At 33.1% G+C, this 12,390-nt stretch overlaps 1 long non-coding RNA gene across 1 annotated transcript in view; it reads left to right on the top strand.

Annotated features, from left to right (window-relative positions):
* The window catches only part of LOC109353045, a 17,117-nt gene continuing 9,332 nt past the window's right edge, over window positions 4,606-12,390 (top strand). The window contains exons 1-2 of the long non-coding RNA XR_002108415.1: window positions 4,606-4,918; window positions 7,215-7,219. This is a non-coding gene — a long non-coding RNA (uncharacterized LOC109353045). The remainder of the gene's footprint in view (window positions 4,919-7,214; window positions 7,220-12,390) is intronic.

The following is a 12,390-nucleotide window of genomic DNA, read 5'->3' as shown; positions in this document are numbered from 1 at the left end:
AAGTGACCCAGGATGAGGGCTTAGTCTCCCTTGGTCAAATTCACTTTCAAGCCGCTCAACTTGCTCAGACTCAAATCTAACACGAAAAACATCACTACCTTCGAGTTTGGTTTTACCTGTCATCAGTCCTTCCTGATTAACATCATCTTATACTCCGAAACAATTGTTTCTATTACTTATATTCTCGATCAACTTCAACATTGTCACTTCTCCAAGTTGAGCTTGTTTTATTATCTTCCAGTTGTCTACATTCAACTTCCTCGAGTTACCCCGACTAAGACTACTTTATTCAAGGATTCAATTACTTATGTTATTAAAACCTCTGGCCAAGATCGGTCTACTAAACTGATAGGTCAACCCCCTTTTTAAGTACATGGCCAACTCCAACTAGCTAACACACTCGTTTTTCAAAGACAGACTATGATTAAAAAGGTTATATCCATCCAATATATCTTTGGTTTTCAATTTTTTATTCGAACTATAAAGGTCGATTAGTTTCACTTCATGACAAAATTAGTTGCAAAGGATTATTAATGATGTCATTTCAAGTCTAGGGTATCTTATTGACAATAATTAACTTCTCAAAATACAGAAAGTAAAAGAAGTTAAACCACATATGGAACATGAAAATTCATTGATAACAAAGGAATTATAGGAAAATACAGGAAACCCTACAAGTTATTACACGACACGTAGACCTCCCCCCTTCCTAGGACCGACAGCTTCACACAGAACCATCCTCCTCCACCAACATATCCCCATCTTGGACATACGCATTGATGTGTGTCTAAGATCAATCCTCCTCCGAGTACTTCATATTGATATGGAAAAATGTGTTGTCTCATGTGAGGTATTCCGACTCTATTGTCAAACTGGAAACGAAGTCCCGCTCCTCCACTAGCCCATCCCTCTCCAACCTGAGCGCAACCACCTCTTCAATCAGGCGGGCAATCTTCTCTCCCTGCTCATCCAACAACTTCAACTTATCATTAAGCCGTCAGATCTCGCCCTTCGCCTTCTCATAATGGGCCATCAACCTAGCCATATCATTCTCAGAGTCGACCAAGTCCCTTTGGCAAGTCAGGACGGCTCAGCGGGCTTCCTCATACTGGTTCATCAAGAAGGATAGCTCTTGGCTAGACACCATTGTCTAGGCCTCCAACCCTTTCACGTCCACCACATGGGCCTCCTTCACCTATTACAGCTCTGTAGAATGGCGATCCTGGACAGCCTATAGGGCCTCACCCCCCAATCGTTCAGCTATTGTGCCTCGCCTTCCAAGCACTTGGCGATTGACGCATCCATGATGGAGGTTACCCAGACCTGCCTCATCATGTGCTTGACAGATGATGAGTCGAAGACAACCTTCTTATCGGTGGTCACTAGATTGATCTCGACTGTCTATGGTACAAAGTATCTCGCAAGAGGCCTATCGTCCACACTTGGGGCCTTTCCTTTCCCCACAATGTGGCGCATAGCACGAGGGTGATGATAATGATGGGCTCCACAGGAGCCTCCCGCTTTAGTAGGTCTGAAAAGGAGGTGGAAGATCTGCTACTCGGCCAGTCAGAGGGGTTGAGCTCCCCATGGTTTGACTGGATGATGGAAGGGGCAAGGTTGTTCGAGCTCATTTCGGAGACCCTGATCATCAGATGATTTGGCTCAATAGTCGATTCTTCTCTAGACGGTCAGCCATTGTAGCTGCAAAAAAAGTGAAGAGGATGAGTACACAACCAAAAACATATAAATTACAGATAGACGACTTAATACCTACCAATCCGACGTTCAAAGACCTTGTTGCATTTGGACATGTGCGAACAAGATAGCCTTGAGCCGTTGTCGACCCATCCCAACATTATATGGGCCGCCTCAATCTCGGACCCTCGAGGCTCTCAAAGGCATAAATGAACCTTTTAGCCGATGTTTAGTGGAGGATGGCACTCTATGAGAACTAGAAATGATGCTCTCCCCATGATCTGTAGGCCCATTGATGGGTTGCTCCCCGAATTTCAATCGGGCAGAACCCATTCTTCTAGTTTTTGGCTAAAGAGTCGAAGGGGTGGAATAAGGCGTGCTTGTTCTTCGACTGGAGGCAAGTCCACTCACGACGTTTGATCCTCTCTTCATCCGAGTTGGTGCTATGAGTTACCCGAAACATCTATAAAAACAGACGAACAGTGCAAGAGGACCCCATCACCTTGAAAAAAGCCTGAACACCCGGATAAATCCCCAGGCGTTTTGGTGTAGCTGAGATGAGGCAACCCCTAGATGGTTCAGCACATCCACATACCACTCATCCAAAGGTATTTTGAGCCCAATCTCTCGTGTGTAGTATTCATACACAAAGAAATTGTACTAGTCCCCCCGATCCACGTAAAGGTCCTGGCAGACCTGATCTTCAAAAGATAGAGCATGTAGTTGAGGATAGTTCGACGCACATGCCAGTACGACAATGTTGGACGTCACTTTCTCAGGAAAATAACTGGCGGTTCCCAGCACTTCCCGGTCAACCCAATAGTAGCGGAAATAAGGGCCATCTAGACCCTTAGGGATCAAAAACCTATCTGCCCTTACCGTGTATAACCTTGACATCCGCAACATGTTACTAGAAGAAACATCATATTCTAAATTGGATTCCCTATCTACGACCAAACACCGCTTCCCCAAAAAGGCTGCCCGGTCCATCCCTAGGACCTCTTTTCTTTTCAACCTCCAACTCCAACAGGCCATCAAGACCATAATTGTTAGATCACTTGCCCCGCTCTGGGAAAGTTGATCCCTAGAACAGGAAGACCGCAATACGAAAGTGGGTGAAGGTTTGGATAAAACCTCCACCTCATTGGAACAAGACTCTAGGTCGGTAATTAGAACCATGCCTACGAAAAGAAAAGCGAAAGAGAAGTTACTTAGAAAGAAATTTGAAAAGAGTTGAAAGATTAGATGAGGTTAATTGACAACAAAGCTGTTTTGTTAGCAAAGGATTCAAAAAGCAAAGTGAAGAAAATGGAGAATGATCCCCCCTATTTTTAGGCAAAGCTGGGCCAAGGCCACCCCTCATGACCCAACTCAGAACGCATCCTACACGTTCAAAACACACTCAAGTGTGATCCAACGACAACCCAAGAACCAAGACAGAAAAATGGTAAGAAATGAACCGGCAAACCACACTCAAGCACTTTGCGTCGCAAAATGATCTGATAACCAAAAAGCATTAATGATGGCCATCCACGTGTTGCACAACTCAGAAGGTTAATGACACCCGACTGATGTAGCTAGAGTCTACCAGTATGCTCGCCTTCCCATCATACTACTAGACTTGGGGCACCTGTTCAATGCTGGTTATTCGGGTGTCCTAACTATTCAAAGGTAGTCACATATCCGGCCAAGCAAAGCCGAGTAGGATTGATCAAAGAGTTTGTCTGGAAGCCAGCCCCTTCATCATCGGATATTCCAGGTCAGGTCCATGACCACTTCACACCTGACACGTTGCCGATAATGCACTGTCATGCCACCTTGAAAATCCCTCCTACCCTCCTGCCACATGACAAGGTCATACTGCCATATGGCTTTCAGACCTACCACAAGCTACAAGTCAACTATGCATAGAGTACAGTCCTACCAAAGTTGTCTGACATGGGAAAAGTAGACCTCGACAGGTCAAAATGGTCGGTCATGCCAATAGTACCCTCCAAGGCCATGTTAGTCAACTCAACCACTATAAATAGGTGTCTCCCCCCAACAGGAAGTATCACTTAGAAACTTTATCATTATTCATTGTATTCTCTACCTACTTCTCATATCTCATTTATTGCTTCCGAACATTACCTCTACAGTCTTACTAACTTGATTGTCATATAACCTTTTCATGTACCTCCGTCGACAGGTCCAAGTCAGCTCCATCCAGATTCTTGAAAAGCTCCAACTCGGAACTAGAAAACTCTTAATCGGACCTCCTGTCCGACCATACCATTCGTGCATAAAAGAACATAACAGTATATAATGATAAAATAAAAACATAATCTATTCTCATAGAAAAATGATACCCCAACTAGTAATACATGTAGTATATTTGAATTGAAGAAGATGATAATGAATTACAACACTTAAGTTTAATATGAATGTTATCTTTCTATCTATACAAAATAATCAACTAACTTTCTAACTAATCTACCTAATAATTAGCACGTGCGTGATAATAATGTGAGAATTATAGATAACTTGTTAAATAAGTTACTCCATCTGCAACAATTACCTACACTAGAGTGCCTCGGCTAATTTTGATAAACTTTGCTTGGTTCCCTCTGTTAGACCGTCACAGTCAAGAGCTAGCTCCTTTGGTCAAGGTTACACGATCGTGGTTTGGTTCCTTCGGTCAGAGATACTTGGTCTCTTCGGTCAGGTTTGTAACTTCGTGGTAGCGACTCAATAGAATTATTGACTATAAATCCATGTGATTATGAGTTTGAGTTGCATGAGGCTTCTTTCAGAAGGAATAAAATACTATAGAGATATTTAAGCTTGAGGGTAATTTGCTCAGTCGATTCATGATTGATAACATGTCAAGGTTGTGATGTTACACTTTTATTGGCGCAACACACTGTTGGTCTTGGTGCACTTGGCTGAGTCCTCCTACTATTTGGCTCGGTCAACTTGGCTTATATCTTTATCATTTTCATCCTCTATTAATAGTATTCCAAATAAATGCTAGTTATTTACTATCTTTAAGATGACCGTGACATTATCCTTTGTTGTGCAACCAGACTAGTAATCGAGTCATCCCAAAATAAAGCAATTCAATTATACCATTATTAACCATGTTGCCAACGAGAATAAATGGATACAGAAACATCAGGCTCGAATCGTGGAAAGAGTTACGGTCGGATAGAAAACACTTCAGATACTATTGTTCCACAAAAGAGTTATTGATAAACAGGTCACCATTGTAAACATGTTATAGACAAGTTACAACTGTTTGTGTTTGGCAACTATCTGTTCGAAAAAAGTAATTTTAGTTTTAAAAGAGACCAGTCCAAGGAACTTGGTAATTCGAGGTTGGACGGGCATAGTGATTTTTCAAATGGAGATGAAGCTCATCCCCTTCCAAAAAAGTCTTGTACCTCTTTGTGCACACTTCAAGTTTCAATAGTATCCACTTTATAAACACTACATAAGAGTAAGTTCTTCATAATATGTGACTTATGCCTCTAAAATTAAAAGTTCTTTAACAATTCACTTATCCTTTGTTATAATGTTCCATCACATAATTTTATTCACTTTTCTTATTAACCATCTTTTTATACATAATTATTGCCACTTTTACTACTATTTATATTATTTGTGTGACTTGTACACTTCTGATAAATTAACAAAAACCGGGACAATTAAAGTATACAAAATTGTATTGAATTTTGTATGAGTGCTTCGGTGTGAACCCCAAAAAATGTGGTATCTTCCTTATAACAACTAATAACAATAATCAAATCTTAGTCCCTTCAGGTGAGATCACTTATATTCATTGAATAATTTCATAATGTTTATCATAAATCAAGTCTATTAACAAAGTATTGATCTATAAATTTTTCCTAATCGGTTCGCCTACAATTTTTCTTGTCTTTCCTCTGCCTCTAGAAATTACAGTAACCTTCATTTGACTACTCTCCTTATCGAGGCTTCTAACAATCTCCTCAACACAAGTCCAAAGCACCTAATATATTATTCTATCATTTTATACAATAGGAGTTACCTCATCTTTAAATTATTCACTCATAATCCTATCTTGTCTAGCATCATCCAACTCAATATTCTCATTTCTGCTATTTTAATTTTATTCTCTTATTGATATTTTATCGTTCTACATTCAATCTAATATGACATTGTGAGACCTATTGTTTTACGATAAAATTTACCCTTAAGTTTGACTAACATCTTTCTATCACATATGACACAGAAGCACTCTCCATTATGTTGTATGGTTCACCCTAAATAGTTAAATATGGTGACTTGTGATATGCTATATCTTCATTTTTACCTCTACAATAGGGTTTTTTGCCTCTTGCTAAACTAACATTATGTGTACTCGTCTTATATTTACTCATACAAAATTCATGTGCTTTAAGATTTCACGTTTCTATCTTCCCATTTAGATATCCTCTCAAGACTCATACTATGACAATATCATCGACAAAAACATGCATTAATTGTGACACTAGTTTTTGGACATGATTAATAAGCACATTTAATATCAATGTAAATAGGTAGGAGCTCAACATTGACCCCTTAATACAATCCTATTGTCATAGAGAAATTTTATGAAATCTCATTACGTATTCTTACATTATTTTTGAACTCATCGTATATATTTGATTTCTCGAATGTAGACAATTTGAATTTCTTTCTTCTTAAAAACTTTCCTTATTACCTCTCTAGACATTTTATTACATGTTTTATCCAAATTAATAAAAATCATATGTACATCCTTTTTGTTTCTTAAACATCTTTTCATTAATAATCGTATTAAGTAGTACATTCCTGTAAGCTTAATCCCGATAGATAGTACATTCCTGTAATATGTATTTTCTTAATTATTTAATCTATATTCTTCAAATGCTTATAAGATATCCACCTAAGAAAAGTTGGTAATCCGCCAAAAAATATATTTTATTAGTTTAATAATTAGATAAGTAAGTTTTAGATTAAAGTGAAACTCGACTATTTAAATAAGCCAAATAAAATGTCACATTAATAGAGTTATACTTACATATTTACTATTATTATTGCATTGATTGTAATTTCAAATATTTTTTACTAAATTATACTCACACTCTCTTAGTGAAATTAAATAAGTCATCCCTCACTTTTCTACACCTACACAAATCTCATAATTTATATACTTCCATCTCACTAATCACCTCTGCACGGGAAATAAGTATAATCTTTTAAACAACAAATGTGATAAATGGAAATATGCAATTAAGTTAAAAAAACATTATATATTGTGGAGAGAAGTCCAAATAATCACTACGCCAGATATGCAGTTTGACAACGCGTATTTCAGGAATATAACAACGCTTTTGGGCGTGGTCTATGTGACCACAGTAGTATATATCCTTCTTTGACAGCACACTCAAGGACGTTGTTGTATGTAAACTATACAACAGCGATACCTCCATTGTACGTTGTTAGATATGTGACCAATACAATAGTGAGTATTGTAGGTAGCGTTGTTGTATAGGTCATACATATAACATCGCTACCTTCAATGTGCCGTGTTATATATATATAATACAATACAATAACATATATTGTTTGTAGCGCTGTTATATCTATGGCATATACAACAACGCTACCTACAATCAGCACTGTTAAATTGCATATACAACAGCACATGGAGGAGCTTCTAGTAGCATGCGTTGTTGATTATTGCTCACCTGCATATACATTTATAAAACACAGAGGACAAACAATCTCAACAGGACACATTAATACCTACATATACATTGATCAACAAGATATATATTTATACTCAACAACAAAGATATACATTCTCAACAACACATATACATTAATACCTGAATGTATATCCAAATAGTTTGTATTATACATAAAAATCAATACAATATAAATTACAAACAATATTCTCATGCCATTTATTTTTGGCAAAGTACATAAAATTACATACAAAGACATGTATCTATATTTTCCTTTTCTTTGATCTTTTTTGGCTTGTAATATCATTGTTTGGAGGAATATATTGATTCACCCAAAGCCCCTCATTGTGATCATCTTTTGTATATAAATCATCATCCCTAGTTGGTCCATTCTCACGAAATTGTGACGTCCCAAAAAGGATCATCTTCAGTATCAATATCTTCATTTTCTTGGTCATTAATATTATTGACGATTATTTTGTTTGTCAAAAGAACAATAGATCATTTCTTATCAGCTAGGTCACTAACATGGAATACTGAGCTTGTGATGCTAGAATAAATGATTCATCTTTATATCCTGACAGATTAAGATTCACCTGCATGAACCCTAACTCATCAACTCGAAAGCCATTATTGTTATTAACCCATGTACAAAAAAAAACTAGCAATCAAAATATTGTGTAATCAAATTCTCATATTCGTTCAATGACCCCAAAGTATGACATACTCACATATATTGAGTTTCTATCTTTGACACTTGACATATGCAAAGTACGAACAACAATAGTCACACCACTATTTTGCATTTTACTTTGATTATCTTGTTTTTTGTATAAAATGTGAACCCATTAATTAGGTAACCAGTGTAGGATAAGACATGAATATTGGACCTTTGACTAACCATTTCCATCTTTCAGAAATTGAATGTGCATTTGTATTCAACTCCTCAACAATATGATTTTTTAGCCACTTTATGAAACACCGATTATGCTCTTTGGAAATCCAATTTTCATTCTTATTTGGGTTATACTTCCTAAGCATCTCCTTGTGTCTTTCAACATATGGCTCGACCTCGTCGGCATTATGTAAAACATATAAGTATGCTTGCTCCAATTCGGTTCTTGGGATGGTGAGTATTTGATCTCTTCACCTAATGTTCTTTTCGCATAGTGAGGCTTTGGATTGCCTATGAAATCACCATCGACAATGTATCCGGTACAAAAGTCAAGAGCTTCTTCAACAATATATCGGTCAACAATATTTTTTATACTATATCGTAAGTTTCTTCATTATATTTTTTAATATACAAGTCAACATATCTTCATTATTTTTTGTTACAAAATGCATCAACAATTCTAAGGAGATATTATTTAAATTATTCTTATACTATATCATAACAAATCAAAAATAAAAAAGAGGTATTGACTCGTATATTATTTGGATTTATCTCCACAATATATCATATTTTGTTTAACTTAATTACATTTATTGCCATTTTTATTTAAAAGATTACACTTATTTCTTCTACATAAGAAGTCAATGTAATGAATATATATAAATTATGGGGATTTTGTAGGTGTAAAAAATGGAGAGATTATTTATGTAATTTCATGAAACTCAAGAGATATTGTACTTTGTTTTTAATTCTTTGACGTTGAAAAACATGTTGATCATTTTTAGCACTAAAACTTTGTGAAGAATTTCATCAAATAGGTCATAATTTATGAGTTCAATTTTTTTTTTATTTTTCTTTCCGGTATATAGTAATGTTTGCTAATTATTAAATTAAGAAATACAAGAATAATTCCAGTAGAAAATTAAAAAACAAGAATATAATAAATCAAGTTCAAATCTTGAAAGTTGGATCATTTAAATAAGAGTAATGTTTTATCCTCCTATTAAACATTCATACTCATAAGTGATACTTGTCATTTATAAATCAATTATTAATAAATAAAATATAACTTGAGACATATGTCATTATTTTTGTGGTTAATATGATTAGTAGAAATTTTTTGTAGGGTGATCATTTTCCTTTAAATAAATGAATCAAGTTTCATAATTATTTTATCAGAATAAAATATATTCTCATACAATGAGATAACTTATTTCCTTAAATTCACTCATTGTTTGACATATGTCTTATTTTTTCCTTTTATATTATATTTTAAAACGGAAACTTTTAAAAAGAAGAGAAATAATATATATGTCAAACAATAAGTTGATTTAAGAAGATAAGTTATCTTCTGATATAAATATATACTTTACTCTCTTATTTTTATTTCACAAGTCAACCTTGGACGTCAAATGCTCGATATAAATCAATTTATTTTAATTCCAAATAACGTGAAATTATTAATGTGATTTTTTTAATGAGTTAATTTCACCTTGTAAATGAAACTAAAATATAGAATAAATTACATTGACATCCATGAATTTTATTGAAATTACATAAAAACATCATTCATTATTTACACTTACACAAACCCCTAATTTTTATAATTTCATTATAATGAACTCCCCTAAACGCGAAATAAGTGTAATTTTTTAAACAAAAATGTAATAAATGCAATTTAGTTACACAAAACATGATATAGGGTGTAGACAAGTTCAAATAATATATGAGTCAATATCTCTTTATTATTTTTTGTTCTTACGATATAGTATAAGAGTGAGTTAAACAATATATCTTTCAAAGTGATACATTTTATAGCAAAAAATAATAAAGATACATTTATTTGTATATTATTTGGATTTTTCTCTATAATATATAATATTTTGTTTAACTTAATTGTATGTATCACATTTTTTTAAAAGATTACATTTATTTCTTAGGGTAGTCATTGTAACCAAAATATAAAAATTAAGAAGTTGTGTAGGTATAAAAAAGTAAAGAATTATTTATATAATTTCAGAAAAACTAAAGGGTGTCAATCTAATTTATTAAAACTAGTATGTACAGGCACGTGCCTGCCAGCGAATATTGTGTGATATTACATATTCAATTTTTATATATTTCATTTTTTGAATTAAAATGTATTTGTTGTGTTCGGTGTACTTTATATTATATTTTTGTGTGTTTATGATAATGTTTAATTTAAGGTGAGATATGTGGTTAATTAATGTATTGGTGGTAGTTGCTTAGGATTATATAGTTTTTTTGTAAAAATTAAATAATTTTAAGGGCAATATAGGAAATAAAAATTACACCATGAAGGAAGTTATTTCAAGTTTTGATTTTATATATAGTATAGATAAATGTTGAGATTTGATGCGCCAGTTAACATCAACACCTAACTCTTTTAAATAATCTTTAAACTTTCAGCTTCTCTAAATCATGTTTTTTCTAAACTTTAAGCGTTTTATTATGTCATTCATTATCGGTGTTGTAGCATAGACCATTATTAACGTTTGAAGAAATAAGATTCTTCTAAGTCACTTGACTTTCTGGGAGTAGTCCTCACTCCTCAAGCAATACCATTAGTTAATATTTTTGTAGTATTATGAAAAATATTTTTTACCTTTCAGTAAGCAACTAATTATTCTTGGGATATATGATAACTCTTCTCAACAAATATCACTCATAAGAATTAAATTATTAACCATTTGATCATTTTAAGATCTAATAATGTCTTATATCACTAGACCAATATTTTGTTACTATAGTTATAGACTTATAGTTAATATAAAGAAGAACAAGATATATAATTTGTATGGTTTTAAGATTTAATTATATATATATAATAATTTAATGATTAACAATTATCAATTCTATTATAAAGTTCAAAAGCATTGATATAGTTTTAAGGATAAAGTAATATTATTATGTAGGGATAATAACAATAATAATATTTTTTATTTTTATTCTTGTTGTTGGGGTTGTTGTTAAATTATAATTTTTATTCATGTTGATGTTAGGTTATTATTGTTATTGTGGTTGTTTTTGAGAATATCGTGGAACTGTGGAAGGAACAAGGCAGGTCTAGGTGTGATTGTCCGGAGCCTACAATAACGGCCCATTTAAAAAAAATATTAATTTTAATTATCTATCTTCATTTTTATGTTTTAGTTTATTAATATGTTTATTTTTATAAATCACAAAATAGTTTTAATGTATTTCATAACTTTGCCTTAGGTTTATTTGATATATACAATAATAAGGACAAAATAATAGAGATAAAATATTTAAAATTTTATAGGTTATTAAAATTTAAAATTTATAGATTGATACTTTGTTGGAACTTTAATGTTAGGTTTTATATAGTCTCTAAAAAATCAATTATATTATAAAACTATGTCATATAAAGTGTGAGAATTATAATCACTTAATTTTCTTGATCGCCATAAAATTTTTGGGTATGAATTAAAATGAGAGATTTACTTATTTCAAAACTAAACTTATTTCACATCTTAGTTATCAATTTTAAATTTTAAGGAAATTAATGATTTGAAGTAATGAGTAAATCTAAACCATTAAATTTACATATAATTAATGGCTAGAACGAAAAGTAAATTTAAAAAACTTACTATAGATCCACACTCATGAATTAATGGTCCATACTTTTTTTCCAGCACAGGTTCTCTCTAATATACGAGGATTGAGGACAATCGTGTTTAAACCTTTAAGAATTCACCAACAAATCAGGATAACTTATAAGTTATAGTTCATAGCTGACATTAAATCTGAGAGATAAAACTATTAGTTATTTCTCCTATGGGCCTATAAAAATTAATTACGTGACAGAAAAGAACCTTCGATTACTTAAACATTGAATTCAAAACTAGAATATTCTGTAGATTTGTCAATTATGCTGACTATACCTCCATTACAATTATGATTATTAATATAATAAATTACTTTGACATCTCATAAGTTTTAGCGATATTATACAAATTATTTATCTCTTTTTTACACCTTCAAAACCCCATAATTTACATATATATATATATATATATATATATA

This window comes from Lupinus angustifolius, chromosome LG07, assembly GCF_001865875.1.
Source record: "Lupinus angustifolius cultivar Tanjil chromosome LG07, LupAngTanjil_v1.0, whole genome shotgun sequence".
NCBI lineage: Eukaryota > Viridiplantae > Streptophyta > Magnoliopsida > Fabales > Fabaceae > Lupinus > Lupinus angustifolius.
The sequence above is the reverse complement of the archived record's forward strand: the minus strand, read 5'-3'. Positions and strand labels throughout refer to the sequence as shown.